At 46.3% G+C, this 11,255-nt stretch overlaps 1 long non-coding RNA gene across 1 annotated transcript; it reads right to left on the bottom strand.

Annotated features, from left to right (window-relative positions):
- Nucleotides 1-2,856: 2,856 nt before the first annotated feature.
- LOC140476631 (uncharacterized) lies at nucleotides 2,857-10,357 on the bottom strand. The gene is made up of 3 exons (XR_011960539.1): nucleotides 10,249-10,357; nucleotides 7,367-7,605; nucleotides 2,857-3,593 (listed from the first exon to the last, which is right to left on the bottom strand). It is a non-coding gene; the product is annotated as an uncharacterized lncRNA (long non-coding RNA).
- Between the last annotated feature and the right edge of the window lie 898 nt (nucleotides 10,358-11,255).

The following is an 11,255-nucleotide window of genomic DNA, read 5'->3' on the forward strand; positions in this document are numbered from 1 at the left end:
GTCTGTGTGTCTTACCAAATCCCTGATTGAATGTCTTCCCCTACAAACTCAGATGTCTCGCCACTCACTGGGTAACGGAGAAACTCTGCCGTTACAATGAGAACTGTCTTTGCTGTCAGTTCTCCTCGTGTTTCCGCCTAATCCCCACTTCCCTTCATTAAATCCCAGTTGCCTCTAGTCCACCCACACGGGCACATTGAAGAGCATGACAGGAGAATGGATTGAAACCGAGAGTTCAATGTCAGAATGAAAGAGGAAGAAGGAAATAAATGGTGATTGTGGATCCCAGGGGATACAGACTCCAGGGATTAGTCCTTGTGGGCATTCCCACAGTAATACAAGACAGCATTCCATGATGAGTTAAATCCGGGTGGCAGGAGAGGGAGCCACTGAACATGAGCAGGTTTAGTTCAAACACAGAAGGTTTGTTCAGTCAGTAACAGTGTGTTAGACATGGAGGTGAAGTGAGCAGTGAGGGGAAATGTTACCACAAGCTGCCGATGGGTAACTTTCATTGGAACAGGAGGAGGCCATTCAGCCCCTCAACTCTGCTCTGCTCTGCCATTCATGATGATCATAGCTGATGTGTGACCTAACGTACAACTTTCAAACCTCTCTAATTTCATCAACAAACTCCTCTGCAACAGACAAGATGAGTATTGGAAAACTAAACATCTGCAAATGCTGGGACATCAGAAACAAAATCAGAAATTGCTGGAAATATTCAGTAGGTCTGGCAGCATCTGTGGAGAGTGAACCGTTCGTGTCCAGTGATCAGTCAGGTGACCAGTTGCAGCTAACCATTCTGCTGTTTCTGTAACACTGGAATAGGTTCTGGTGAGAGGGGAATGAGATTGTCAATAATAACTGAGAAAACAGGAGAACGTACTCAATCAGAATTAGGAATTCACTTACCCCTCCCAGCGGGACAGTCACCAACACAGTCACACTGCAGAGAGGCCGTTCACCTGCCCCACGTATGGGAAGGGATTTACTCGATCTTACAACCTGCTGAGGCACCAGAGATGGCACAGTGGATTTAGACCCTTCACCTGCTCCATGTGTGAGAAAGAATTCATTCAAATCTCTCACCTGCGGAGACATCAGTGCATTCCCACTGGGGAGAGGCCATTCACCTGCTCAGTATGGGGGCAAGGATTAACTCAGTCCTCTGACCTGCTGAAACACCAGCGAGCTCACTCTGGGGAAAAGATCATTCACTTGCTTCCAGTGTGGGGGGAGATTCACTCAATTGCAGCACCTGCGGAGTCCCCAGTGAGTCCACACATGGGGAAGAGGCCATTCAGGTGGTCAGTGTGTGAGAGAGGATTCAGTGATTCATCCCTCCTGCTGAGACCTCAAGGAGCCCACACAGGGGAGAGGCCATTCAGATGCTTAGTGTGGGAGAAGGGATTCAGTGATTCATCCTGCCTCCGAGACTCCAGCAGGTTCACTCTGGGTAGGAGCTGTTCACCCCTCTGTGTGACAAGGGATTTGCTGCGTCCTCAACACGATTGAGAGACCAGTGAGTGCACACAAGGAAGTGGTCATCCTCCTGCTCCGTGTGGGGCAGAGTTCACACATCACTGTAGGACTCAGATTCTGTAGTTACTGTTCATCAGGGACAGGACTGCACCTTGTACATGATGACATTGTTGGAGAATTGTTGTTGTTGTTAACCACATTAACTGGGCTGGAGGTGACTGAACTTACATTGCCACTCTCTGAACCTCAGGATGTCTCTCTGGGCAGTAAGTCTCCACAAACAGCAATGTGACAATGAGCAGGGATCATCTGCTTTGATTTAAATTGTGACTGTAGCACGGCTGCTTCACAGCATCAGGCACAAGGTTGGAGTCCAGCCTTGGTCAACGGCCTGTGTGGAGGTCCCACATTCTCCCCAGGATAGTGTGGGTCCCCCCCGAGGTACTCTAGTTTCCTTCCACAGCCCAAAGATGTGCAGGTCAGGTGGATCAGTCGTGCTAACTTGTCCACAGTATCCAGGATTGTGCAGACTAGGTGGATCAGCCATGGGAAATGCAGTGTTACAGTGATAGAGTGCTCTGGGCGTGATGTTCTTCGGATGGTCGGTGGGGTTTGATGGGCCAAGGCTCTTCTTCCACACTGTAGGGATTCGAGTCTCTGATTGAGGATAAAGGCTACACAGCAGGGTGCCCTTGGAGAAGGAGCATGGCGTATGGATCAATGCTCTCGATGCCTTTAGATAGAGGTGGGCACCGTAGGGGATACAGTACTTTATCTCCACCGCAGTCCCCCTCCCCACAACTCAACTTTGATTTAGTCCTTCTCACTCTGTCACTTGCAATGGTTTGTTTGGTGCGTAATGGGCTTTGTTTGGAAATATTCAATTGGTTTACTGCTGGTGATATGTCTAGATTAGAGTGGTGCTGGAAAAGCACAGCAGGACAGGCAGGATCAGAGGAGCTGGAAAATCAATGTTTTGGCAAAAGGCCTTTTCCAGCACCACTCTAATCTCGGCTCTGTTTTCCAGCACCTGCAGTCCTCACTTTTGCACTGCTGGTGATTGTATGTTAACCAAAAGCAAAATGGCATAATGATGATTTTGATGGTGGGAAGGTTGCTATGATCACATTTCTGGGTCAGAGAAATGGGAAAAAAGAACGCTTCACAGCTAACAGAATGAGAACTGAAAAGCTATTAAATCAAACCAAAGGTTCAGACAGGGAGGGAATATTTCCCTGGAGTTTGAGTAGCTGGAAAGTGATGGCGTCTTGGAATAGACAGGATTTTGTTTTACAAAGGTTGAAAGCTTTAAAACTGTTATATTCAGACAGTTCAATTTATTTTCTTTAATTTTATTTGCGCTGCAAAAAGCTTTTACCATATTTTAAAGCCAAAATTTACAAACCTGGTGTTAAAGATAAATGTTAAATAAAATCCATCAAACCATCCCTCACTGAAAACTGATGTGGAAGTGCAATCTCCTGGAGAATCCCTGCCCACTCCTTCCTACCCGGGCTCCATGACTACATACATACCTGGGAGATAGCAGCAGGAGGAGACCATTCAGCCTTTCAATCCTGTTCCACCATTCAATAGGAAACAGCTGACCATCCAGCTCAGTCTCCTGTTCCTGCTCTGTTCCAATCCCCTTTCATGACTTTACCTTGAAGAACGATACCCAAGTCCTCATTTAGCTTCATTGCCTTTTGTTCCAGTGGCGTTGCGGTGTTACTGTGTGGGTGTAGGCAAGTGTAATGTGATGGTGCTGCCTCCTGGAGGATGCACTCAGCCTCCCTCATCATCCTGCAGTAACATCAACTGGGTTTCAGCAACTAGAGATCGAACCCATTTCCAGGATACGGGCATCACTGGCTCAGCCAGCATTTATTCCCCATCTCTCGTTACCCTTGGGAAGATGGTAGTGAGCTGCTGTCTTGAACCATTCACAGTCCATTTGGTGCAGAGAGATCGAAAAGCTGGGAGCGAGAGTGTTGCAGGATTTTGGTTGAGTGATTCTCCATCTTTGGTTCTTCAAATGTTGTTTAACTTAATCACAATCTGCACGTGATTTTGAGATTTCAGTCTGCAAATCTTCACGATCTAGCACCCTGTATAAAGGAATATGTACATATTAGAAATTCAGAACAGACAATTCTAGTTTCTCTGGAATAGCCATTTCCCCTTTCTTCCCCCAAAGCTGTAACCCTCCAGCCCACTTACTCTCTCCCACCATTCTGACTCTACTACCCCTAATGTACACCCTCCACATTCTCATGGAGTTGTTGATAAACAGATCCATTCCACCACTTCCCGTCCCTGGTTAGACTCTGCACCCTTTCTGGGTTCACTTCCTTTCCCTTCAGTTGCTGCAAGTCAATAATGTAACAGCAGAATGAAACAGACGGAAACAGAAAGGGAGGTGGCAGATCCTGGACAGAAGAGGAACCTTCAGTCTGGGAGAATGGGTCAGATCCGTCCTAGTTTCCCATTGGTCAATTCCCAGTGTTATGACAAGTTGTGAATGGAACTTGGTCCCATCTGGGCGTCGTGACACTTTGACCACCCCCCCAACTGATCAATACTATAGGCAGATGCGTCCCTTCTCCTGCCAATCACAGTGTGAAATGCTTTCCGCTAGTTATCCTAAAGAACATGCTCCAAAACCCACCCACATTCTGTACATGTAGTGCTGGGTTTCCCCACACACATGTGGCCCCTGCCTCAGGGACTGTGGGAGTTGCAGTCCCCATGAAGCCTCTGGAGACCTGTCCCTGGAAAGTGAGAGAAAGTGTGGGCTGGAGGGTGTTGTGTACAGGATATCTATTCAGACACACAGGACATGTGGGCTGTCACTGGGATTTACTGAGACATCCGCTTAGACATCTGGACTTCTGACGTAAGGAATATACATTCGGCCAATTGCGGGGTGGGGAGGTTAATAATGGGCAGCAGATTTTAAGCAGAGGTGGCTCAGTGGCTAGCACTGCTGCCTCATAGCGTCAGCGACCCGGGTTTGATTCCAGCGTTAGGCAACTGTGTGGAGTTTACACATCCTCCCCATGTCTGCATGGTTTTGTTCGGTGCTCCAGTTTCCTCCCACAGTCCAAAGACGTGCAGGTTAGGTGGATTGGTTATGCCAAACTGCTCACAGGGTCCATGCATGTGCTGGTTAGGTAATTAGCCATGGGAAATGCAGGGTTACAGGGAATGGGTGGGTCTGAGTGGGATGGTCATCATAGGGTTGGTGTGGAATCGATGGATGAATACCCTGTTTCTACACTATAGGGACTCTATTCTATTCTCATGAAGAAGAATGTACCTATCTCAATGTGTTGTGAATCTGTGGAATTTCAAAATGCGGTGGATGCCAAGACATGAGCCAATTTAATGAAGAGATACAGATGTTGAATTTGCAATGAGTTGAAGTGTGAGAGAGAGCAGGCGGGAAAATCCAGCTGAGACCGAGGTGAGCTCAATCATCACCGTATTAAATGGTGGAGCTGGTTCGAAGGGCTGCATTGCCTCTCCTGTGCCCAGTGCTTAACTTCTTACGGTAATAACTGGAAAGCTGAATCCAAAACTCACCACCTTCACCAAAGGAGATTTTCAGAAACAGCAGGATAGTCAGGTGGATTAGCGTTCCAAACTTAGGTAGTGAGGAAGCGTGTAGGAGATAACGATTTTGCAATTTTAAACTGAGGGGAGACAGTGATTTATGGTTTTAGACTGTGTAGTACATTCACAGCGTCCAGAATACTCTGTTGTGAATATCTATCCTGTACTTTATTACAAAGCCAAGGTCACTGACAATGAAATCCAAAACACCCAGGAAACATTGCTCCCCTCGTAATCTGTTAAAAAGACTTGTCATAAGTCTGGTTGAATTTAGAGCACAGATGGAAAGCAGGAAATTAAATCCAATCCCAAGATACTGTGCTTAAACAAAGGAGACTACAATATGATGAGGCAGGAGTTGGCTAATGCAGACTGGAAGCAAAGACTTTACTGTGGGACAGTTGACAGACAGTGGAGGAATATCAAAGTAATTTTTCAAATTTCTCAGCAAAAGTATATATCAGTGAAAAGGAAGGACTGTAGGAAAAGGAGTAATCTGCCATGTCTAAGGAAATAAGGGAGTCTATGAAATTGAAGTAGAAGGCATACAAACTGGCAAAGACCAAGGATAAATTCAGTGATTGGAAAAACTTCAAAGATCAACAGAAATCATGATGGAATTGGGGATAAAAAGTGATGAGTAACTATCCCCAGGGACAGAATAGCAGTTTACACTGCCAGAGGGGAACCTATTGTGTGGGGAACATATGGCCTCTGTAATTGTTGAAGTACTTAACTGTTACCATAGAGATAATCCTGATCAAAGTAAAAATTACAGCACACTCCAAAAGCTTGTACTTCCAAATAAACCTGTTGGACTATAACCTGGTGATGTGTGGTTTTTAACTTTGTCCACCCCACCCCAACCCCGGCTCCTCCACATCAGAATCCTGATAGACAGGCCCACTGAAACTGAAGCATCTGTCAGGTACTTGAGGGAGCCACGGGGGTGTGGGGGGAGGGGTGTGTGGTTTAACCACAAAGTGCTGAACTGAACTAGACTTTTGAACTGCCGTTGCCATGGAGATAATATTGCGAGACAGTCTGTATTCAAAGTCACAAACCACAAAATGTATAAGAAGGGGAGCCATACATCGGACAGGCGGGGAGTTATCTGATGCTGCCTGAAGGCGTTTTGCATGTACACTATCCAGGTAGCTGCCGTGTCTCATCAATAAAGACTCAAAGAAGACCTCTCAGAGTTCTGTGCCCAGTTATTCCTATCCAGCAGAGTTCAGGAATATGAATACACAGCAGTCAGTCTTCACAGTGGAGGATACAAAGAACATCCTGATGAAGGGCTTTTGCCTGAAACGTCGATTTTGAAGCTACTTGGATGCTGCCTGAACTGCTGTGCTCTTCCAGCACCACTAATCCAGACACGAAGAACATGCCAGTAATTGATAAGGAGACTGAGGAAGGTGAGGACCAAGAAACAATCATTATCATGAAAGAGTTAGAACTGGGCAAGCTAATGGAGCAAAAGGTAAACAAGTCTCCTTGCCCCGATGGAATACATCCCAGGATACCAACAGAGTTAGGGGGAGAAATAGCAAATGCACTTAGAGTTATAGCGTCCTGCAGCAGAGACAGGCCCTTTGGCCCAAACTGGCCCATGCCAATCAGAATGTCCATCCATGCTAACCCCATTTTCCTGCACTTGGCCCATCTGCTTCTGAAACTTTCCTATCCATGTATATGTCCAAATGTCTTTTACGTGTTGTGAATATACCCACCTCAACCACTTCCACTGGCAGCTCATTCCATATACATACCACCTTTGTGTAGAACAGTTGCCCCTCAGGTTCCCATGTATTCTTTCTCCTCTAACTTTAACCTGATGCCCTCCAATCCTTGAGTCCCTGCGAAAAAGACCGAGTGCATTCACCTTACCCATGCCTCTCATGGTCTTATACACTTCTACAAAATATTCCCCCTTCGGTTTCCTCTGCTCTAAACAAAATCGTCCTCACTTGTCCAACCTCTCCCTGTACCTCAGACCCCTGAGACCTGGCATCATCCTTGTAAATTTCTTCTTCAACTTTCCTGTTGAATAACTGAAACCTACACTGCATTCATCAAATTTCCTGTGTTTCCCCACGGCGCTGGAACCGATGTGACAACGCCAATGGATTACAATCAATGATCGATAATTCACTCCATGACAACAATCCCATTTTCATAACTTTTTCCATGATGCAGGAATCCTTTTGTCTTTCTGGTTTCATGGTTAATTCTCCTCATCCAAAACCAATCTGTGGCTTACCTGTTCCAGGGAAATGTGCCATGATTGTTTAGACTTTCGAAAACCAATGAAATCTCTCTCCACAGTCCCCACGCTAACATGGACTTCGCTGTCTCAGTACTTTTTTCCAGTCACACGGACATTTGAAATATTCGTCCACGGGCAGAATGCACCACCTTCCCATCCAGATGAAAAGGTCAATGATATTCAGATCAGCACGGATCCAGTAACATGAAGTTCAATTTGAATTTCTCAATACTCTATAACAGAGAAAACAGAAAGCGCTGAAGATCCTCAGCAGGTCTGGCAGTATCTGAAATGGTGACAGATGCAGGAAACATTGCAGCCTTGAAGAAGTGTTTAGATGATCACACCAGGCATGTGTGCTTGATGATTATGGATAAGATGGGGACAGGGATCCCTTTCTGGAAGGGCCTTGGTGAGACCACACCTGGAGTACTGTATACACCTTTGTTCCCCTTTTCCTAGGAAGGTTCTCCTGGTTATTGAGAGAGTGTAAAGGAGGATCACCAGATGAGTCCTGGGATGTGCAGATCGTTAAGGACTGCAGATGCCGGAAGTCAGAGTCTGTACAATGTGGACCTGGGGAGGTGCAGCAGGTCAGACAGCATCAGAGGAGCAGGAAGGTTGATGTTTTGGGTCGGGACCCTTTGTCAGTCTTGATAAATAGCCCTGACCCGAAACTTCACCTTTCCAGCCCCATCGTATTCATGCTGGTCATCAAGCACCTATTTATTCTAGTCCCACGTTCTGGTACTCAGCGTGTAACCGATATTGTAGTGCTTGGTGTGATCATCTAAACACTTCTTTAAGGCTGCAATGTTTCCTGCATCTGTCACCATTTCAGATGATGAGACTTGCTGAGGATCTCCAGCGCTTTTTGTTTTTATTGCAGGTTTCCACCACTTTCCTGAAGCACACAGAGTCATAGACATGTAAACAGCTCCAAATTTTGTTGACTCACCTTCCTGGGATGTCAGGACTGATGGCTGAACAGGGACTCAATCTTCGTTTAATCCTCCTTTCCTTTGGCTTTCTGAGCCGCTAACTACATCACTAATATTCTACCTCCCATTCCCTGTCCTGAATCTGACCCTCTAAGCCTACACTTTAGTTCCCATCCCCCTGCCAGACTAGTTACAAACTCACCAACAGAACTGGCAAAAGCCCCCACCAGATTTGTCTCAGCTCTGCCCGGGGTAACCAGTCAGGCTGGTATATGTCCCACCTAACCCAGAAACAGTCCCAGTGCCTGAAGAATCAAAACCCTTCTCTGGTACACCATTTCCCCAGCCACACATCCAGCTGATCTACCTTCTCATTCCTGCTCTCATTAGCACATGGCACTGGGAATAAGTCTGACATTATTACATTTCAGGAGCTACATTTTAATGCATCTCTGCTCTCCCTAAGTCCAGCTTTCAGGCCCTCATCCCTCTGTTTAGCGATGTCCTTGGTATCTGTGTGTTGCACAACCACGGCCTGTTTACCCTCCACCTCCAGAATGTCCTGCAGCCACTCCATGATATCATGGATCTTGGCACCAGGGAGATTACATACCATCCTGGATTCATGTCTGTGGGCACAGAAGTGCCAGGCTGTACCCCTGATTATTGAATCCCCTGGAATGATAGCCCTGCCACACTCAGTCCTCTTGTTCTGAGCAGAGCTCTGTGGTGTCATGAACCTGGCTGATGCTAATTTCCCGAGAAGCCACCCCACCCATTCCCGCCCTTACAGAATCCCAAGCTGTATACAGTATCTGTATGAGAAGGGGATAACAACGGGGGACTCCTGTACTCACTTCCTGAGCCTTTTACTAGATCTGATGTTCACCCATTCCCTTTCTGCCTGTGTAACCCTCACCTGCAGTGTGACTAACTCACTAAACGTGCTGTCCATAACATTCTCAGTATTGCAGATGCTCCACAGTGAGTCCACTCCCAGCTCCAGCTCTGAAAAGCAGTTTCCCAGGAGCTGCAGATGGGAACCCTTACTGCACACATAGCCATCAGGGACACTGAAAGCGGCCCATATTTCCCACATTGTACAAGAGGAGCACACCACGGGTCTGAGGGCTCCTGTCACAACATCTCTCTACATTCATCTAGTTACTCCCATTAAGAGAATTTAAATGAGTGAGTAACCTTCCTTCACTTCAAACATGTCCATTACAATAACAAAAAAGATCTTTACTTAAGCTGATATGTCATACTTTAAAAACTTAAATACTCCACAGGTATCACTGACAAATTGGCTATTCCCATTGGGACTGTGAATTTCTGAAAGGCCTGAACTAAAACTGAGTTTCAGCTTCACCTTCTCCCTGTCTCACCTCACTATTTACATCCAACTCCAAAACACTCTCATTGAGCCAAGCAGCCCTGTCATTTTCATTGTCTGCTCACACCGACACTGCCCTCAGCCTCCTGTCCTGTTCCAATACAACACAATGGGAGCTTAGGAACAGCAAATCATCTTTCAATTCAGCCCTTTGTAATCCCAGAGTCAAAATGGACCTCAACAGTTTCTAAATGAACAGACAGTTGTCAGAATCTGGAGCGTTCCACCTGAAATGGTGCTGGAATTTGAATCCACAAGGAAATTCAATGAGAAATTTGCAGAGAATTGGAAGTAGGGAGTTTACAGATTAACATTATAAAGTGGATGATCGAGACTAAATCTGACAGTTCCTGCAAAAAGACGAGGTGTAATTTGGATAAATCTGTGCTCCCTCTCAGGCCAATACCTCCTTCCACAGCTACAGGGCCAAGAATTGAAGACACACCCCAAGGGGGACCCAACTATGAACTTGAACATCTTTCTGCTTTTGGCTTGACAAAAATATTGAAGATATTTTCCCACAGACAGAACAGACAAACCTTTCTCGTTCCACAGTTAAATCCCAATGATATTCAGATCCCAATGACTCCGCTGACTGGAGAAACTTGTTTATTGAGATCCCAGTCTCAATTATTCTCAATTAATATCCTATAAAATGAATTCACAAAACAAAGCTCACAGTCAGTGCAAGATGAATAGTGAAGACAAACACTTCTCTTGGTATGTGTTTGATGTGTAAATGCTCCTCTTCAAATCACCCCGCCCCCACCCAGGAAGACGACACGTTCATGCTCCTTGCTGTACCTTGCCCCACATAAAGATGGTGGCCAGAACCCAGGACCTCTCACTGCCTGAGGCCCAAGCCATCTTCCCCTTTGCTGCAAACGTGGGACCAAGAATTTCTAATTCAGACTAACTACCTGCCCAGAGTGTACCTAAACCCTCCCAGTCTACACTGATACATTTCATCTGGTTTCTGCTGCCACTCTCCCCTTTCCTCCTCCTGCACACACCATGGGTTATCGCGGGTCCAGTGACCCTTCCTCAGAACCAATGACAGCTGGGAAAATTAGAATCCCTTCAGGAAACAGGCCCTTTGGCCCAACAATTCCACACCCACCCTCCGAAGTTTATCCCACCCAGACCCATTCTCCTATTCTATTACTCTCCATTTCCCCCGAACTAATGCACATCCCCGAACACTACGGGAACCTTAGCTGGGCCAATTCACCGAACCTACAGATCTTTGGGCTACAGGAGATAGGGGTTAAAGAGTAAATAATAGGTGGGGACAGAGCCCAAAGAGAGACAGGAACATTTGGAAAGATAAAGGAGTGGGAAGGTGGAAAGCTGTTAATGGAGGAGACAGGAACCTTCTAGCATCTCAGTGGCGGTGGTGGAAATGGCGGCTGATGATCTACATTGTGTCTGAAAAAAGACCCTGAGCTTCCCGTTGCCTGCTCTTTAACACACAAGTCTGTTCCCTGTCCAACATCTCTGTCTCATGCTTACTGCAGTGTTCCAGTGAAGCTTGATGCAAGCTGGA

Source organism: Chiloscyllium punctatum, chromosome 4, assembly GCF_047496795.1.
Source record: "Chiloscyllium punctatum isolate Juve2018m chromosome 4, sChiPun1.3, whole genome shotgun sequence".
In the NCBI taxonomy this organism is placed as follows: domain Eukaryota; kingdom Metazoa; phylum Chordata; class Chondrichthyes; order Orectolobiformes; family Hemiscylliidae; genus Chiloscyllium; species Chiloscyllium punctatum.